This window comes from Bombina bombina, chromosome 5 (genome assembly GCF_027579735.1).
Source record: "Bombina bombina isolate aBomBom1 chromosome 5, aBomBom1.pri, whole genome shotgun sequence".
Taxonomy (NCBI): Eukaryota; Metazoa; Chordata; class Amphibia; order Anura; family Bombinatoridae; genus Bombina; species Bombina bombina.
The window spans coordinates 767,137,345-767,158,515 of record NC_069503.1 but is presented as its reverse complement, the minus strand read 5'-3'; the positions used below and the strand labels follow the sequence as shown (position 1 = coordinate 767,158,515).

Below are 21,171 nucleotides of genomic sequence, written 5' to 3'. Positions count from 1 at the left end.
GGGGGCCTTCCTAGTTGTAGACTGAGCCTCATTTTCGCGCCATTACTGCGCAGTTGTTTTTTGAGAGCAGGGCATGCAGATGCATGTGTGAGGATCTAAAAATTGCTGGAAAAGCTTCTAGAAGGCGTCAATTGGTATCGTATTCCCCTCTGGGCTTGGTTGGGTCTCAGCAAAGACTATAGCTGGGACTGTATCGGGGTTAAATTTATAAACGGCTCCGGTTCCGTTATTTTAAGGGTTAAAGCTCTGAAATTTGGTGTGCAATACTATTAATGCTTTAAGACACTGTGGTGAAATTTTGGTAATTTGAACAATTCCTTCATACTTTTTCACATATTCAGTAATAAAGTGTTTTCTGTTTAAAATTTAAAGAGACAGTAACGGTTTTGTTTTAAAACGTTTTTTTGTGCTTTGTTGACAAGTTTAAGCCTGTTTAACATGTCTGTACCTTCAGATAAGCTATGTTCTATATGTATGAAAGCCAATGTGTCTCCCCATTTAAATTTATGTGATAATTGTGCCATAATGTCCAAACAAAGTAAGGACAGTACTGCCACAGATAATGAAATTGCCCAAGATGATTCCTCAGATGAGGGGAGTAAACATGATACTACATCATCTCCTACTGTGTCTACACCAGTTTTGCCCACGCAGGAGGCCCCTAGTACATCTAGTGCGCCAATACTTATTACCATGCAACAATTAACGGCTGTAATGGATAACTCCATAGCAAATATTTTATCCAAAATGCCTACTTATCAGAGAAAGCGCGATTGCTCTGTTTTAAACACTGAAGAGCAGGAGGGCGCTGATGATAATTGTTCTGTCATACCCTCACACCAATCTGAAGGGGCCATGAGGGAGGTTTTGTCAGATGGAGAAATTTCAGATTCAGGAAAAATTTCTTAACAGGCTGAACCTTATGTTGTGACATTTAAATTTAAATTAGAACATCTCCGCGCACTGCTTAAGGAGGTGTTATCTACTCTGGATGATTGTGACAACTTGGTCATTCCAGAGAAATTATGCAAGGTGGACAAGTTCCTAGAGGTTCCGGTGCACCCCAACGCTTTTCCTATACCCAAGCGGGTGGCGGACATAGTAAATAAGGAGTGGGAAAAGCCTGGCATACCTTTTGTCCCCCCCCCCCCTATATTTAAGAAATTATTTCCTATGGTCGACCCCAGAAAGGACTTATGGCAGACAGTCCCTAAGGTCGAGGGGGCAGTTTCTACTCTAAACAAACGCACTACTATTCCTATCGAAGATAGTTGTGCTTTCAAAGATCCTATGGATAAAAAATTGGAAGGTTTGCTTAAAAAGATTTTTGTACAGCAAGGTTACCTTCTACAACCCATTTCGTGCATTGTTCCTGTCACTACAGCAGCGTGGTTCTGGTTCGAGGAACTAGAAAAGTCGCTCAGTAGAGAGACTCCATATGAGGAGGTTATGGACAGAGTTCACGCACTTAAACTTATAACTCTTTTATTTTAGATGCCGCTTTGCAATTAGCTAGATTAGCGGCGAAAAACTCAGGGTTTGCTATCGTGGTGCGCAGAGCGCTTTGGCTAAAGTCTTGGTCAGCGGATGTGTCATCCAAGACAAAATTGCTTAACATCCCTTTCAAAGGTAAAACTCTATTTGGACCAGAATTGAAAGAGATTATTTCAGACATCACTGGAGGAAAGGGCCACGCCCTTCCACAAGATAGGTCTTTCAAGGCTAAAAATAAGTCTAATTTTCGTTCCTTTCGCAATTTCAGGAACGGACCGGCCTCTAATTCTGCATCCTCTAAGCAAGAGGGTAATGCCTCACAACCCAAACCAGCCTGGAAACTGATGCAAGGCTGGAACAAGGGTAAGCAGGCCAAGAAGCCTGCCGCTGCTAACAAAACAGCATGAAGGAGTAGCCCCCGATCCGGGACCGGATCTAGTGGGGGGCAGACTCTCTCTCTTTGCTCAGGCTTGGGCAAGAGATGTTCAGGATCCTTGGGCGCTAGAAATAGTTTCTCAAAGTTATCTCCTGGAATTCAAGGAACTACCCCCAAGGGGAAGGTTCCACATGTCTCACTTATCCTCAAACCAAATAAAGAGACAGACATTCTTACATTGTGTAGAAGACCTGTTAGAGATGGGAGTGATACACCCAGTTCCGATAAAGGAACAAGGAATGGGATTTTATTCCAATCTGTTCGTAGTTCCCAAAAAAAGAGGGAACTTTCAGACCAATTTTGGATTTGAAGATCCTAAACAAATTTCTCAGGGTACCATCGTTCAAGATGGAAGCCATTCGAACGATTCTACCCACTATCCAGGAAAGTCAATTTATGACTACCGTGGATCTAAAGGATGCATACCTACATATTCCTATCCACAAAGAACATCATCAGTTCCTAAGGTTCGCTTTTCTGGACAAGCATTACCAGTTTGTGGCCCTCCCATTCGGGTTAGCCACTGCTCCAAGGATTTTCACAAAGGTGCTAGGGTCCCTTCTAGCGGTTCTAAGACCGAGGGGCATTGCAGTAGTACCTTACTTGGACGACATTCTAATACAAGCGTCGTCCCTGTCAAAAGCAAAGGCTCATACAGACATCGTTCTGGCCTTTCTCAGATCACACGGATGGAAGGTGAACATAGAAAAAAGTTCTCTGTCTCCGTCGACAAGAGTTCCCTTCTTGGGAACAATAATAGATTCCTTAGAAATGAGGATTTTTCTGACAGAGGTCAGAAAATCAAAACTTCTAAGCTCTTGTCAAGCTCTTCATTCTGTTCCTCGTCCTTCCATAGCGCAGTGCATGGAAGTAGTAGGGTTGATGGTTGCAGCAATGGACATAGTTCCTTTTGCATGAATTCATCTAAGACCATTACAACGGTGCATGCTCAAACAGTGGAATGGGGATTATACAGACTTGTCTCCAATGATTCAAGTAGATCAGAAGACCAGAGATTCACTCCGTTGGTGGCTGACCCTGGACCATCTGTCCCAGGGAATGAGCTTCCGCAGACCAGAGTGGGTCATTGTCACGACCGACGCCAGTCTAGTGGGCTGGGGAGCGGTCTGGGAATCCCTGAAAGCTCAGGGTCTATGGTCTCGGGAAGAATCTCTTCTCCCGATAAACATTCTGGAACTGAGAGCGATATTCAATGCTCTCAGGGCTTGGCCTCAACTAGCAAAGGCCAGATTCATAAGGTTCCAATCAGACAACATGACGACCGTTGCGTATATCAATCATCAGGGGGGAACAAGGAGTTCCCTGGCGATGAAAGAAGTGACCAAAATAATTCAATGGGCGGAGGATCACTCCTGCCACCTGTCTGCGATCCACATCCCAGGTGTGGAAAACTGGGAGGCGGATTTTCTGAGTCGTCAGACATTCCATCCGGGGGAGTGGGAACTCCACCCGGAGATCTTTGCCCAAATAACCCAATTATGGGGCATTCCAGACATGGATCTGATGGCGTCTCGTCAGAACTTCAAGGTTCCTTGCTACGGGTCCAGATCCAGGGACCCCAAGGCGACTCTAGTAGATGCACTAGTAGCACCTTGGACCTTCAACCTAGCTTATGTATTTCCACCGTTTCCTCTCATTCCCAGGCTGGTAGCCAGGATCAATCAGGAGAGGGCCTCGGTGATCTTGATAGCTCCTGCGTGGCCACGCAGGACTTGGTATGCAGACCTGGTGAATATGTCATCGGTTCCACCATGGAAGCTACCTTTGAGACAGGACCTTCTTGTTCAGGGTCCATTCGAACATCCAAACCTGGTCTCCCTCCAGCTGACGGCTTGGAGATTGAACGCTTGATTCTATCGAAGCGTGGTTTTTCAGATTCTGTGATAGATACTCTGGTTCAGGCCAGAAAACCGGTAACTAGAAAGATTTACCATAAAATATGGAAAAGATATATCTGTTGGTGTGAATCCAAAGGATTCCCATGGAATAAGATAAAAATTCCTAAGATTCTCTCCTTTCTACAAGAAGGTTTGGAGAAAGGATTATCTGCAAGTTCTCTAAAGGGACAGATCTCTGCTTTATCTGTCTTACTACACAAAAGACTGGCAGCTGTGCCAGATGTTCAAGCATTTGTTCAGGCTCTGGTTAGGATCAAGCCTGTTTACAGACCTTTGACTCCTCCCTGGAGTCTAAATCTAGTTCTTTCAGTTCTTCAAGGGGTTCCGTTTGAACCTTTACATTCCATAGATATTAAGTTACTATCTTGGAAAGTTTTGTTTTTGGTTGCAATTTCTTCTGCTAGAAGAGATTCAGAGTTATCTGCTCTGCAGTGTTCTCCGCCCTATCTGGTGTTCCATGCAGATAAGGTGGTTTTGCGTACTAAGCCTGGTTTTCTTCCTAAGGTTGTTTCTAACAAAAATATTAACCAGGAGATAGTTGTACCTTCTTTATGTCCGAATCCAGTTTCAAAGAAGGAACGTTTGTTACACAATTTGGACGTAGTCCATGCTCTAAAATTCTATTTAGAGGCTACAAAAGATTTCAGACAAACTTCTTCCTTGTTTGTTGTTTATTCTGGTAAAAGGAGAGGTCAAAAAGCGACTTCTACCTCTCTTTCCTTTTGGCTTAAAAGCATCATCCGATTGGCTTATGAGACTGCCGGACGGCAGCCTCCTGAAAGAATCACAGCTCACTCCACTAGGGCTGTGGCTTCCACATGGGCCTTCAAGAACGAGGCTTCTGTTGACCAGATATGTAAGGCAGCGACTTGGTCTTCACTGCACACTTTTGCCAAATTTTACAAATTTGATACTTTTGCTTCTTCGGAGGCTATTTTTGGGAGAAAGGTTTTGCAAGCTGTGGTGCCTTCCGTTTAGGTAACCTGATTTGCTCCCTCCCTTCATCCGTGTCCTAAAGCTTTGGTATTGGTTCCCACAATTAAGGATGACGCCGTGGACCGGACACACCAATGTTGGAGAAAACAGAATTTATGCTTACCTGATAAATTACTTTCTCCAACGGTGTGTCCGGTCCACGGACCGCCTTGTTTTTTTTAATCAGGTCTGATGAATTATTTTCTCTAACTACAGTCACCACGGTACCATATGGTTTCTCCTATATATATTTCCTCCTGTCCGTCGGTCGAATGACTGGGATGGGCGGAGCCTAGGAGGGACTATATGGCCAGCTTTGCTGGGACTCTTTGCCATTTCCTGTTGGGGAAGAGATATTCCCACAAGTAAGGATGACGCCGTGGACCGGACACACCGTTGGAGAAAGTAATTTATCAGGTAAGCATAAATTCTGTTTTTTTGCCCTATAACTTGCAAAAAAAGCAAAGAACATGTAAACATTGGGTATTTCTAAACTCTTGACAAAATTTAGAAACTATTTAGCATGGTTGTTTTTTGGTGGTTGTAGATGTGTAACAGATTTTGGGTATCAAAGTTAGAAAAAGTGTTTTTTTTTCTTTTCTTTTTTTTCATCATATTTTATAATATTTTTTTTATAGTAAATTATAAGATACTAGTCCTAAAGCCTGTGTACACGGGCCATTTTTTGCAGTACAGCGGTTTCACCCCTTGCTCTCTCTCTTTCTCCCCTCTCTTTTGCTCTCTCTTTCTCCCCTCTCTTTTGCTCTCTCTTTCTCCCCTCTCTTTTGCTCTCTCTTTCTCCCCTTTCTTTTGCTCTCTCTTTCTCCCCTCTCTTTTGCTCTCTCTCTCCCCCCTCTCTTTTGTTCTCTCTCTCCCCTCTTTTGCTCTCTCTTTCTCCCCTCTCTTTTCCCCCTCTCTTTTGCTCTCTCTCTCCCCCTCTCTTTTGCTGTCTCTCTCCCTCTTTTGCTTTCTCTCTCCCCCCTCTCTTTTTCTCTCTCCCCCCTCTTTTGCTCTCTCTTTCTCCCCTCTCTTTTGCTCTCTCTCTCCACCCTCTCTTTTGCTCTCTCTCTCCCCCCTCTATTTTGCTGTCTCTCTCCCTCTTTTGCTGTCTCTCTCCCTCTCTTTTGCTCTCGCTCTTCCCCCCTCTCGTTTGCTCTCTCTCTCCTCTCATTTGCTCTCTCTCTCCCTCCCCTATCTTTTGCGCTCTCTCCCCCCTCTCTTTTGTGCTCTCTCCCCCCTCTCTTTTGTGCTCTCTCCCCCCTCTCTTTTGTGCTCTCTCCCCCTCTCTTTTGCGCTCTCTCCCCCCTCTCTTTTGAGCTCTCTCCCACTTCTCTTTTGAGCTCTCTCCCCCCTCTCTTTTGGGCTCTCTCCCCCCTCTCCTTTGCGCTCTCTCCCCCCTCTATTTTGCGGTCTCTCCCCCCCTCTTTTGCGCTCTCTCCCCCCTCTCTTTTGCGCTCTCTCCTCCATCTCTTTTGCTCTCTGTCCCCCCTCTCTTTTGCGCTCTCTCCCCCTCTCTTTTGTGCTCGCTCTCCCCCTCTCTCTTTTGTGCTCGCTCTCCCCCTCTCTCTTTTGTGCTCTCTCCCCTCTCTTGTGCTCTCTCCCCCCTCACTTTTGCTCACTCTCCCCCCTCACTTTTGCTCACTCTCCCCCCTCTCTTTTGCTGTCTCCCCCCTCTCTTTACCCCCCCTCTTCTGCACTCTCTATCCCCTTCTTTTTAGAGCTCTCTGTCTCAATCACTCACTCTGCACTCTCCCGGCATCTGGCCCCGCCTGCGTTGCGCTTGGCCCCGCCCAGCCCCACGGTCGACCCCGCCCATACCATGCCCGGCCCCACCCATGTCACACCCATGTCCATACACCCACACCCGCCGGGCACGCCCACTCCACCACACGCGAGTCCAGGAGGAAGACACTGACAGTTAGAAGGCCAGGTGTGTTTGTCCTTGTGCGCAGTCTCTACTGCGCATGACAGCTTCGGACCAACACACTTGGCCTTTTATTATATAGGATGATGAAAATAATGGCATATTTAGAAAGTCCATTTAATGGCGAGAAAAACGATATATAATATCTGTGGGTACAGTTAATGAGTAAGAGGAAAATTACAGCTAAACACAAACACTGCAGAAATAAAATAGCCCTGGTCCTTAAGGGTAAGAACATTGAAAAATGGTCTGGTCCTTAAGGGGTTAATAAAGAGACCGAAAAATAAATATGGAAAGTCATTAAAACTTAGCTAAAACATCAAATCTAATTGTCTTCTAAGACTTTTGCACAGTACTGCGTACATACACACACACATACATATATAGACACATACATATATACATACATATACTGCATACATATATATATATATATGTGTGTGTTATAGTGTGTATTTAGTGTATATATTTTACATTCCAATGTTCTGCACATAGTAGAATATGTAGTATGTATTTTTAAATAGATACAGTATATATATATATATATATATATATATATATATATATATATACATACCTATATATAATCATTTAAATATATAGGTATTGATATATGTAAAAATATGTATTTATGAACATATAGAACATTTTCTTCCATGTGAAGAACATTGAAATGTGCAAAATTAATATTTTTGTGGTGTTAGCACACTTGAGAATATGCGATCGGGTTTGCGTGCGAGTAGGGTGTTTCTCCCCACACACACTTTTCTGCTCCATTGACTTTTATGGGGGAATATGCTGTCGCACGCAATATTCTAAGTCTGACTTTTTATGTGCATTGTGTTTACTGTTTATTTTCAACTTGTAATACGAGCGCTACTGACGCGTGCAAAAAGCTTACTTCTAGTGGAGTTAGCACTACACTTGTAATCTGGCCCATAGATGGATCTTGTACTAATATTTTCTTAAGAAATAAAACATAATTTATGCTTACATTTCTTGAGGGTAAAAATCCACATCACCTTTTTTATTATATTTGGGGGGTGGTAGGTTAAACTTCAACTGCCAGTCTTTCTTTTGGGGGGTTTTCTGCCATTTTTCTATTAACTTTTCTGCTTTCCCATTTGGTTAACTGTGGCTGAGTGGGATTATATGCTGGGTAATGCCAAAAAAACAATAAAAATCCTTTATCAGATAAACTTAAATTTATATTTTCACTGCTCATTTAAATAACAATACAGGTTATCTCCCAGTTCCTGAGAATTATTAATATTGCTGAGATTTGTAAATACAATATACTATACCAGGCCTTGAACATATTCCCGCTCCCATCATATTTTATGAATACAGTTAATCCCTTCTGTTGCAACCTTGTAGAAACACTGCACTAGATTGTCTCTATATCTGGACTAAGACACCATGTTCTTTGTATAGGTAATATTGAGTCATTATTTCATTGTTGGATAATAGTAAGATTTAGATTCAGTGTAACATCCAAAGGGTAAAGGGTATTTGAAAGGAGAACCTTTTATGTCAGCAACACACACAAATGCTTAAAGGGGCATGACACCTAAAATTCTTATTTCATGGTAGGTCATGCAATATTAAACAGCTTTCCCATTTATTTATTTTATCTAATTTGCATGGTGCCTAAAGTAGAAGGGGCTATTTCTACTCTGGCTAAGAGAACTACGATCCCTATAGTGGATAGTTTTTCCTTTAAGGACCCCATGGACAAGAAGCTGGAGGCTTATTTGAAAAAGATGTATGTTCAACAAGGTCTTCAATGGCAACCTGCAGTTTGTCTTGCCACAGTAGCAAGTGTGGAATCTTATTGGTGCAACGCCTTGTCTGAATCAATTTTGGTAGAGACTCCGTTGGAGGAGATCCAGGATAGGATTAAGGCTCTCAAACTAGCCAATTCCTTTATTTCTGATGCTAACATGCAAGTTATTAGACTGGGAGCCAAGATCTCTGGTTTCACTGTCCTAGCCCGCAGGGCGTTGTGGTTAAAATCTTGGTCAGCTGATGTTACCTCCAAGTCCAAGCTTCTGGCGCTTCCTTACAAGGGTAAAACCTTGATTGGACCTGGTCTGGCAGAATTAATTTCTGATATTACGGGTGAAAAGGTATCTTTTCTACCACAAGACAAGAAGAACAGACCTAAAGGACATCAGAGTAATTTTCGTTCCTTTCGTAACGTCAAAGGAAAGTCTTCATCTTCCTCTGCAAAGCAGTAACAGTCCAAGTCTTCTTGGAAACCCAAACAGTCTTGAAACAATGGGAAACAATCTAAGAAACCCACAGCTGAGTCTAAGTCAGCATGAAGGGTCTGCCCCGGTCCGGGATGGGATCAAGTGGGGGGCAGACTTTCTCTGTTTTGTCAAGCAGGGATATGAGATGTGCCCAGATCCTTGGGCTGTGTACATAGTATCTCAGGGTTACAAAATAGAATTCAAAACGTTCCCTCCCAGGGGCAGATTTCACCTCTCAAGATTATCTGCAGACCAGGCAAAAAGAGAGGCATTCTTGAACTGCGTTCATGTCCTTTCCACCCTGGGAGTAATTGTTCCAGTTCCAGTAAGGGAACAGGGCCTAGGATTCTATTCAAATCTGTTTGTGGTTCCCAAAAAAAGAGGGATTTTTTTTACCCATTCTAGACCTAAAGTGTCTCAACAAGTTTCTCAGAGTACCGTTCTTCAAAATGGAAACCATTCGTTCCTTTCTTCCTTTGGTTCAAGAGGGTCAGTTCATGATAACCATAGATCTGAAGGATGCATATCTTTATGTTCCCATCTACAGGGATCATCACAAGTTCCTTAGATTCGCCTTTCTAGACAAACACTTTAAGTTTGTGGCTCTTCCGTTTGGCCTTGCCACATCTCCCAGAATTTTTTCAAAGGTTCTGGGGGCTCTCTTGGCAGTTATCAGGTCTTGGGGAATTGCAGTGGCACCCTACCTGGACGACATATTGGTTCAGATGCCATGTTTTTAACAAGCAAACTCTCATACAGAGATCTTGTTGTCTTTTCTACGTTCCCACGGATGGAAAGTAAATCTGGAAAAGAGTTCCATTGTTCCAGCTACAAGGGTTGTTTTCTTAGGGACAATAATTGATTCCCTATTTATGAAAATTTTTCTGACAGAGGTCAGAAAATCCAAAATTCTCTCCTCTTGCCTCTCTCTTCAGTCTACTGTTCCATGGACATTTTTTCCTTTGCTCGATTCCATTTGAGAGCTCTGCAGTTATGCATGTGCAGACAATGAATGGAGACCATTCGGATCTGTCTCAGAGGATAGATCTAGACCAGTCGACAAGAGACTCTCTCCCGCGGTGGCTTTCTCAGGAGCATCTGTCTCAGGACACATGCTTCCGGAGACCTTCCTGGGTGATTGTGACCACGGACGCCAACTTGCTAGGCTGGGGAGCAGTCTGGGACTCGTTAAAGGCGCAGGGTCTATGGACTCGGGAGGAGTCTGCTCTCCCCATAAACATCTTGGAGTTGAGAGTAATTTACAATGCTCTGATGGCTTGTTGCCCTTAGCCCGGTTTCTCAGGTTCCAGTCGGACAACATCACCTCAGTGGCTTACATCAACCACCAGGGAGGAACTCAGAGTTCCTTAGCCATGAAGGAGGTAGGATTTCCTGAGCAGACAGACATTTCATTCCGGGGAGTGGGCTCTCCAGGTTAACCCTCAAATGGGGGGTGCCAGAGTTGGATCTGATGGCGTCTCGGCAGAACGCCAAACTTCCAAGGTACGGTTCAAGGTCAAGAGATCCGCAGGCTGCAATGTTAAATGCGCTGGCAATTCCTTGGGATTTCAGTCTAGCATAACTGTTTCCTCCGTTTGCGCTCCTTCCACAAGTCATTGCTCGTATCAAACAGGAGAGATCGTCAGTAATTCTAATAGCTCCTGCATGGCCTTGCAGGATCTGGTATGCAGATCTAGTGCAGTTGTCATCTCTGCCACCTTGGAGGTTGCCTCTGAGGAAGGACCTTCTAACTCAGGATCCATTCCTCCATTCAAATCTTGTTTCTCTGAAGTTGACTGCTTGGAGATTGAATGCTTAGTTCTGTCTATGCATGGTTTTTCTGAGTCAGTCATTTAAACCATGATCCAGGCTTGCAAGCCTGTTACTCTAAAAATTGACCATAAGGTATGGCGTAAATACCTTTATTGGTGTGAATCAAAGGGCTACTCTTGGAGTAGACTTAGGATTCCTAGAATTTTGGCTTTTCTCCAGGAAGGTCTGGAGAAAGGATAGTCAGTCAGTTCTCTGAAAGGTTAGATTTATGCATGATCTATTTTGTTACACAAGCATCTAGCGGATGTGCCAGATGTCAAGCCCTTTTCAGAATCAGGCCTGTGTTTAAACCTGTTGCTCCTCCTTGGAGCCTTAACCTTGTTCTTAAAGTTCTGCAGCAGGCTCCATTTGAGTCAATGCATTCCATAGATATTAAGTTGTTATATTGGAAGGTTTTGTTTCTTATTGATATCTCTTCTGCTCGGAGAGTCTCAGAACTCTCGGCTTTGCAGTGTGATTCACCTTTTCTTATCTTTCATGTGGATAAGGTGGTTCTTTTGTACTAAATTGTGTTTTTTTCCTAAAGGGGTTTCAGATAGAAATATTTATCAGGAAGTTGTTTTTCCTTCTCTCTGTCCTAATCCTTCTTCTCATAAGGAATATCTGCATGTTATGCGTGCTCTAAAATTCTACCTACAAGCGACCAAGGATTTTCGCCAGTCTTCTGCCGTTTGTTTGTTTCTCAGGAAAGCGTTAAGGTCAGAAGGCTACTGCTACTTCTCTTTCCCTCTGGTTGAGAAGTATAATTCATCTTGCTTATGAGACTGCTGGTCAGCAGCCTCCTGAGAGAATTACAGCTCATTCCACTAGGGCTGTCTCTTCTTCTTGGGCTTTCAAAAATGAAGCTTCTGTGGAACAGATTTGCAAGGCTGCAACTTGGTCCTCTCTGCATACTTTTTCCAAATTCTACAAATTTGATACTTTTGCCTCGGCTGAGGCTTCCTTTGGGACAAAGGTTTTTCAAGCGGTGGTGCCTTCTGTTTAGGTCTGCCTGTCTTGTTCTCCCTCCCTATTCATTCTGTGTCCTCTAGCTTGGGTATTGGTTCCCACTAGTAATTTGAATGACGTTGTGGACTCTCCATATCTTAGGAAAGAAAACAAAATGTATGCTTACCTGATAAATTTCTTTATTTCCGTATATGGAGAGTCCATGACTCCACCCTTAATTAAGACAGTTATTTTTGACTAAACCTCAGGCACCTCTACACCTTTGTGTTATTCCTTTTTCCATTTCCCTTCAGTCGAATGACTAGGGATTATGGGTAGGGGAGTGACACTTAACAGCTTTTTTGGCCAGGAGTGATATTCCCACTAGTAATTGGAATGACGTTGTGGACTCTCCATATCCGGAAAGAAAGAAATTTATCAGGTAAGCATAAATGTTGTAGTTTAGTATAGTGTATATATGGTAAAATACAGTTTCAATCTGCTGGGTCTGCTGATATATCAATATATATAATTTATAGGTTTCTCATGGAAAAAATTGAGGGAGCATCTTAAAGCTCCAAAACAGCTCAGCACAAAGTTGGAAATGGCTCAGCAGTTAAATGGGTTAAATTGTATCTGCCTTCAGAGATATCTGAACACTATAGGTGTCATATATTCTGTTCCATAAGCTATCTTGACTTATTTACAATCAATGATCTCTTTGGAAATAATCTTACCTAGAGATTTGTTGGTGTTTCTATTTTATATTCTTATATTAATAAATTGGTCTGTATGATCTTGCTAAGTTCATAAATTTATGCATAAGCCAAATCTCAAATACTACTGTGGAAATCAAAGTGATTTGAATTAGCAAAATTGATTAGCATAGGTGACAGTTATGCAGGCAAAAGCAGCTATTTCAAATATCAAAATAAATGTGAATTAGGTGTTTGCAAATAATTGAATATTCCCTAGGAACTAATTAAAGTGAAGAACATTTAAGAGTACAATATCCCTTTGAAGAACATTTCAAAATTCTTGAAATAAGCACTGAAATGCACTGCTGTACATGTTCATTTACTAGCATGTCCTTTTAAACTCTGTCTTTGACATAAGTGTTTAGTCATTTAAACTTTTCAGTAATATTAAGCCTAAGGAATAAGCATTCCTCAAATTGTATGCTCTGAAGCTGGCATACTTGGTGACACAGTAAAATAGGCTGTTTGACTTCTAAAAGAAAAATATGAATGTATATACCTTAAGGTAAATAAAACAAATTCTCTTATCTCCTGCCTGCAAATCAAATGGTGTAACAGTGCTTGAGGAATGTAATAAATGTATTTGCTAACTGTAATTCTTACAAAGACCCAAATAAATACCTTTTAAAACCAGTGAAAATGAATGGCACAAAGTGTGTTGGCAGACTCTGCCTTCAAACTAAGATTAAAAGTTGTAGTTTTCAATCAAAACTTTCCATGTAAAAAAGGCCTAAATACATTTATAGTAACAGATCAGTCTAACATAGCATATAGCTTCCAGAATTAATAATTCATCCAAAACACAATAGGAGTAAATTCAATTCAAGACAGCTTCATGTGCAAGGAGAATATAAACAAGGCTTTATTGTTCTAAAGTTAGGAAGTTAAGGGAATGTATTGCTAGTGTGTTTGTGATTCGCTGTATATGTATTTAGAAAGCTTGTGTGTGTGTGTGTGTAGGAAGGGGCAGTCTTTATGAGACAGTAACCATATGTTGCCATAAAGAGGGCAGGATATTTTGTTTCAGTTATTTGTGTGAATATACAAACAACACAGCAATAAACACAGCGCTAGATTCAAAACTAAAGTCACAAAGACTATCTGAAAGACTTATTCCTATATTACCTAAAATCAGAACATTAAATAACAGAAGCACCACTGGAATGCTAAATGTGACATAAAAGACTACATGGAGAACAAACAATGTATAATATAATATATAATAAAATCAATTTAATTACAGAGAGCTCCTAAATATGTGAAAATAAACACATAAATATAATACAAATGAACAAAAGTGATACGGATCTGTATTATAAAAATACAATAGGGCAATGCAGGAAAAAATATATTTTACTGTGCACACCAAAGTGTTGTAACTACCAGAAATATTGATGTCCCAAAGAGAAATTGTCAATGAGTTTTGACTCTGACGGGGCCTTTTTCAAGACTAAGGGGCCAAATTATCAAGTTCCGAATGGAGCTTGATGCCCCTGTTTCCTGCTGAAAACAGCAGTTATGAAGCAGCGGTCTAACAACCACTCCTCCATAACTTGTCCACCTGATCTGAGGCTGCGGACGTCAATCCACACAATCCTATATGATTGGGCTGATTGAACCCCTTGTTAGCGGCCGATTCTGCAGGGGGCGGCATTGCACAAGTAGTTCACAAGAACTGCTAGTGCAATGATAAATGCAGACAGCGTATGCTGTCGGCATTTATCGATGTGTGGTGGACATGATACGCTACATTGTATGATGTCCGCTCGCACTTTCATAAATTGGCCCTTAATTATCCTAGTGTACTGTGCTAGTTTAATAGCAACTTGTCCACCAATCTGTGCCAAACAAGCTCACAATATCCGAAAAATCCACTGTGAAACCTGTACCTACAGCCAATCACAATGCTTCAAAACAGTGCATCAAAACAAACAATATATATGATATGTATATACTCAAAGGGAGCGAATGTCGTAAAATGTAGTATTGAAACATAAAACGTAACTGGATAAATGGCCATAGAACTTAATAGGATAGGGCAATGTAATAATAAAGGTGTATAAAATCAAAGGCATTATTAAAACTCAGTTTGTAAAACATTACGCATTTGCGTAAAACATTAAACTATGGGATATCGTAGTGATTCACAAATATTAAAATATTTAATAAATTCAATAATAAAAATACCTTTTTTATAATAAATCCTTAAATATTTAAAAAATACCTAAAGAATACTTACATATTAACAATAAATCCTTAAAAATAAAAAGTATCTAAAATATCTAAATCTAATATCTAATTTCTTTCATGTAATTAGCAAGAGTCCATGAGCTAGTGACATATGGGATATACATTCCTAGCAGGAGGGGCAAAGTTTCCCAAACCTGAAATGCCTATAAATACACCCCTCACCACACCCACAAATCAGTTTTACAAACTTTGCCTCCTATGGAGGTGGTGAAGTAAGTTTGTGCTAGATTCTACGTTGATATGCGCTCCGCAGCAGGTTGGAGCCCGGTTTTCCTCTCAGCGTGCAGTGAATGTCAGAGGGATGTAAGGAGAGTATTGCCTGTTTGAATTCAATGATCTCCTTCTACGGGGTCTATTTCATAGGTTCTCTGTTATCGGTCGTAGAGATTCATCTCTTACCTCCCTTTTCAGATCGACGATATACTCTTATATATACCATTACCTCTACTGATTCTCGTTTCAGTACTGGTTTGGCTTTCTACTACTTGTAGATGAGTGTCCTGGGGTAAGTAAGTCTTATTTTCTGTGACACTCTAAGCTATGGTTGGGCACTTTTATATAAAGTTCTAAATATATGTGTTCAAACATTTATTTGCCTTGACTCAGGATGTTCAACGTTCCTTATTTCAGACAGTCAGTTTCATATTTGGGATAATGCATATGAATCAATCAATTTTTTTCTTACCTTAAAATTTGACTTTTTCCCTGTGGGCTATTAGGCTCGCGGGGGCTGAAAATGCTTCATTTTATTGCGTCATTCTTGGCGCAGACTTTTTTGGCGCAAATTTTTTTTCTGTTTCCGGCGTCATACGTGTCGCCGGAAGTTGCGTCATTTTTTTGACGTTTTTTTTGCGCCAAAAGTGTCGGCGTTCCGGATGTGGCGTCATTTTTGGCGCCAAAAGCATTTAGGCGCCAAATAATGTGGGTGTCTTTTTTGGCGCTAAAAAATATGGGCGTCACTATTGTCTCCACATTATTTAAGTCTCATTAATTATTGCTTCTGGTTGCTAGAAGCTTGTTCACTAGCATTTTTTCCCATTCCTGAAACTGTCATTTAAGGAATTTGATCGATTTTGCTTTATATGTTGTTTTTTCTATTACATATTGCAAGATGTCTACGAGTGACCCTGAGTCAGAAGCCACTTCTGGAAAAATGCTTAACTGAGTTTCAGTTCTACCAAAGCTAAGTTCATTTATTTTAAATGTTATAAATGTTTATCTTTAGCTATGGTTTGTAATAAGTTATTATGATATACTTTTACATGCAGATTCCATTAGTATTTACGCTTTATACATTTCCATTCTTAAGTACAAGAAATGTTTAGAAGATTTATAAGAAATATTTTTTCTGATTAAGGCTTTGTCTGACTTCGTGCCTTCTAATACAATTTTTAGGTCTTTTTCACTTCTTTTTTAATTATTGAAGTTTCAAATGACCAACAACATACTGATTTATCCTTCTCTGATGATGTTTTTTTCTCTTTCAGAAATTCTCTTCATCAGATATTGACACTAACAAATCTACTTTTTTATAATTTTTTTATTAAAGTACATTTTTTCTTTGTTGAAGAGGTGTTGATTATTTTGGATATTAAGGTAACTAGTTCTTTAAGACTAGCTGACACTATTTCTGCCTTTTTTTTCTTCTGTGATTTCAGAGGTTTTCTTTCCAATTCCCCATACTAGGGAATGGAATAGGCTGAGAATTCTCTTTTATTCCTTCTTCAAGGTTTTAAACTATATTCTTTGCCAGCAGTTAAATTCAATTTGGAGGGTTCTCCAATTTATTGGGGCTATCTCTACTCCTACTAATTATGCTATTGTTTCTATAGCAAAATAATATTTATTTTCCTTTATATAGTTGTATCTTATTTATGGAAAATTATTTAGTTTCAGGTACTTTTCTTGGTCCTGTGATATTGCAATTGCTTTATTTTTTCTGTTTACTTTAAGATCAAGTATCAGATTATGATTTATTTTAGCATTGTTAAAGGGACAACATTTACTAGACTAGGTGCTGTTGCATTTGTCTTGTTGTTTTGCATTTTGTGTTTTGACTGGTCCTTTAAACTGGACTATCATGCTAATGATTTCATTTGTGTCTTCATTTTATTGAATATATTCGCAAATGAGGGTTAATCTATGTCTTTAGCTATTTTAGCTAGAAGAATTTTGTATTGGGTTCCGTCTGTCGGTACCTTTAGTCTCTATTTTTTCCTTCAGTTGCTATATATGCATAGAAGTTTTAACAGCATTGGATTCAATTCCCTTTGCTCATTTTTAATGGAAAGATCCTTTCCAGCTTTTTATGAGTGTTGTTTCTTCAAGAACATGGTTGGAGGATCAATTAACCAATCAGTTTGTTGATTCCTCAGACAAGAGTAACCTTTTTTAGGTTTCCAGATAGATTCAGTGTCCATGACTCTGTCTCTGTCGGACAAGAGAGGTCTGCATTTGGTTTCAGCTTATCGAAACCTTCAGTCTCAATCATTCCCTTCTGTAGCCTTATGCAGATGGTTTATGTCACTGTCTTTGTCTTTATCGGACAAGGGACAATTTGTATTGGGTTCCGTCTGTCGGTACCTTTAGTCTCTATTTTTTCCTTCAGTTGCTATATATGCATAGAAGTTTTAACAGCATTGGATTCAATTCCCTTTGCTCATTTTTAATGGAAAGATCCTTTCCAGCTTTTTATGAGTGTTGTTTCTTCAAGAACATGGTTGGAGGATCAATTAACCAATCAGTTTGTTGATTCCTCAGACAAGAGTAACATTTTTTAGGTTTCCAGATAGATTCAGTGTCCATGACTCTGTCTCTGTCGGACAAGAGACGTCTGAATTTGGTTTCAGCTTATCGAAACCTTCAGTCTCAATCATTCCCTTCGGTAGCCTTATGCATGGAAATTCTAGGTTCTTATGACTGCTGCATTGGACGTGTTCCCCTTTGCTCATTTTCACATGCGACCTCTTCAGCTCTGTATGCTGAACCAGTGGTGCAAGGATTATACAAAGATATCTCATTTAATATCTTTAAAACCGATTGTTCGACACCCTCTGACGTGGTACAGACCACCATCGTTTAGTTCAGGGGGCTTCTTTTGTTCTTCCAACCTGGACTGTGATCTCAACAGATGCAAGTCTGACAGTTTGGGGAGCTGTATGGGGGTTTCTGACAGCACAAAGGGTTTGGGAATCTCAGGAGGTGAGATTTCCAATCAACATTTTGGAACTCCGTGCAATTTTCAGAGCTCTTCAGTCGTGGCCTCTTCTAAAGAGAGAGTCGTTCATTTGTTTACAGACGGACAATGTCACAAATGTGGCATATGTCAATCATCAAGAGGGACTCACAGTCCTCTGGCTATAAAGGAAGTATCTTGAATACTTGTATGGGCGAAATCCAGCCCCTGTCTAATTTCTGCGGTTCATATCCCAGGTATAGACAATTGGGAAGCGGATTATCTCAGTCGCCAAATGCTACATCCGGGCGAATGGTCTCTTCACCCAGAGGTATTTCTTCAGATTGTTCAAATATGGGGACTTCCAGAAATAGATCTGATGGCTTCTCATCTAAACAAGAAGCTTCCCAGATATCTGTCCAGATCCAGGGATCCTCAGGCGGAAGCAGTGGATGCATTGTCACTTCCTTGGAAATATCATCCTGCCTTTATCTTTCCGCCTCTAGTTCTTCTTCCAAGAGTAATCTCCAAGATTCTGAAGGAATGCTCGTTTGTTCTGCTGGTGGCTCCAGCATGGCCTCACAATTTTTGGTATGCGGATCTTGTCCGGATGGCTCCTTGCCATCCATGGACTCTTCCGTTAAGACCAGACCTTCTATCACAAGGTCCTTTTTTTCCATCAGGATCTCAAATCCTTAAATTGAAAGTATGGAGATTGATTCTTGATTCTCAGTCATAGAGGTTTTCTCTGACTCCGTAATTAATACTATGTTGCAGGCTCGTAAATCTGTATCTAGGATGATATATTATCGAGTCTGGAAGACTTGCATTTTTTGTTGTTTTTCTCATCATTTTTCTTGGCATTCTTTTAGAATTCCTAGAATTTTACAGTTTCTTCAGGATGGTTTGGATAAGTTTTGTCTGCAAGTTCCTTAAAAGGACAAATCTTTGCTCTTTCTGTTCTTTTTCACAGAAAGATTACTAGTTTTCCTGATTGTTATTGTTTTGTACAAGCTTTGGTTCGTATAAAACTTGTTATTTCTCCTCCTTGGAGTTTGAATTTGGTTCTGGGTGCTCTTCAAGCTCCTCCGTTTGAACCTATGCATTCTCTGGACATTAAATTATTTTCTTGGAAAGTTTTGTTTCTTTTGGCCATCTCTTCTGCTAGAAGAGTTTCTGAATTATCTGCTCTTTCTTGTGAGTCTCCTTTTCTGATTTTTCATCAGGATAAGGCGGTGTTGCGAACTTCTTTTAAATTTTTACCTAAGGTTGTGAATTCTAACATTAGTAGAGAAATTGTAGTTCCTTCATTTTGTCCTAATCCTAAGAATTCTAAGGAGAGTTTACTGCATTCTTTGGATGTAGTTAGAGCTTTGAAATGTTATGTTGAAGCTTCTAAGATTTTCCGAAAGACTTCTAGTCTTTTTGTTATCTTTTCCAGTTCTAGGAAAGGTCAGAAGGCCTCTGCCATTTCTTTGGCATCTTGGTTGAAATCTTTAATTCATCATGCTTATGTCGAGTCGGGTAAACTCTGCCTCAAAGGATTACAGCTCATTCTACTAGGTCAGTTTCTACTTCCTGGGCGTTTAGGAATGAAGCTTCGGTTGATCAGATTTGCAAAGCAGCAACTTGATCTTCTTTGCATATTTTTACTAAATTCTACCATTTTGATGTGTTTTCTTCTTCTGAAGCAGTTTTTGGTAGAAAAATACTTCAGGCAGCTGTTTCAGTTTGATTCTTCTGCTTATAATTTCAGTTTTTTACATTATAAGATTTAAACTTTGTTTTGGGTGTGGATTATTTTCAGCGGAATTGACTGTCTTTATTTTATCCCTCCCTCTCTAGTGACTCTTGCGTGGAAGATCCACATCTTGGGTAGTCATTATCCCATACGTCACTAGCTCATGGACTCTTGCTAATTACATGAAAGAAAACATAATTTATGTAAGAACTTACCTGATAAATTAATTTCTTTCATATTAGCAAGAGTCCATGAGGCCCACCCTTTTTATGGTGGTTATGATTTTTTTGTATAAAGCACAATTATTCCAATTCCTTATTTTTTATGCTTTCGCACTTTTTTCTTATCACCCCACTTCTTGGCTATTCGTTAAACTGATTTGTGGGTGTGGTGAGGGGTGTATTTATAGGCATTTGAGGTTTGGGAAACTTTGCCCCTCCTGGTAGGAATGTATATCCCATACGTCACTAGCTCATGGACTCTTGCTAATATGAAAGAAATTAATTTATCAGGTAAGTTCTTACATAAATTATGTTATCTAAATCTAAAATATCTAAAAATATCTAAATAAAAATATGAATATGAAAGTACAATTGATGTTTATTTGGATTATTTGTGTTTATTTTTATACATGGATCAATATTATTACGTATTTAGGAGATCTCTGTAATAAAATTAATTTTATCATATATGGTGAAGCCCCGTTTTGTGAATGCACAGAGTTGACAGGACTAAGGCTTTGTTTCTCTTTGATTTTCTGATAGGTTCAGATGAATGGTTTGTGGATAAGCACTGAGGTACATAGGCAAAATGCCTCATATTTACCATATTGTAACTTGTTATTGAGGTTTGATGTGCACCCGAGTCTCCGGTGCTCCTCTTGGTGTTAGGGAGCCTTCCTTTAATATCTCCTAGTGGCCCAGTGGTGGACACCATCTTGAGTGCACAGTGATGCACTGATATTGTGTACTGAAGGCCTTACTGATTTGGATATCTGGTAAAGACAGATAGGTGTAAACACAAACATTTGGAAATTACACTGTGCATTTGCTATACTTGGCCATAATATGCCTAATGAGCCTCAGTTATTTTTAATTCAAAATGTTAGCTCTCTGCAAATCTGGCTGATAAGACTGATAACTCCATAGATGTTTTGATAGATAATTTAGAAATTGTGCTGAATTTGATGTTTCGGATCCAGCACCCTTTTGTTAAATGAATTAGCCTTTGGGCCTAGCCGAAGAGATCACTTAGTTTTCTTCTATTAAACAATGATTTAAAGTTATATCTCATGTTTTTCTAGCTCTTATTGAGGAATCAGAATTAATTTATTAAGCAAGAGAAGCAATTATATATTCCAGCCAAACATTTCTAAGATGTATCCCCTTCCCAAAACAGTTGCTCAGGCATTTGGTTTAATTCCTTAAAGGGACACTGAACCCAAATTTTTTCTTTCGTGATTCAGATAGAGCATGAAATTTTAA

At 40.1% G+C, this 21,171-nt stretch overlaps 1 protein-coding gene across 2 annotated transcripts in view; it reads left to right on the top strand.

Annotated features, from left to right (window-relative positions):
* The window catches only part of ZNF236 (zinc finger protein 236), a 680,094-nt gene that overhangs the window by 255,598 nt on the left and 403,325 nt on the right, over positions 1 to 21,171 (top strand). The window lies entirely within an intron of this gene.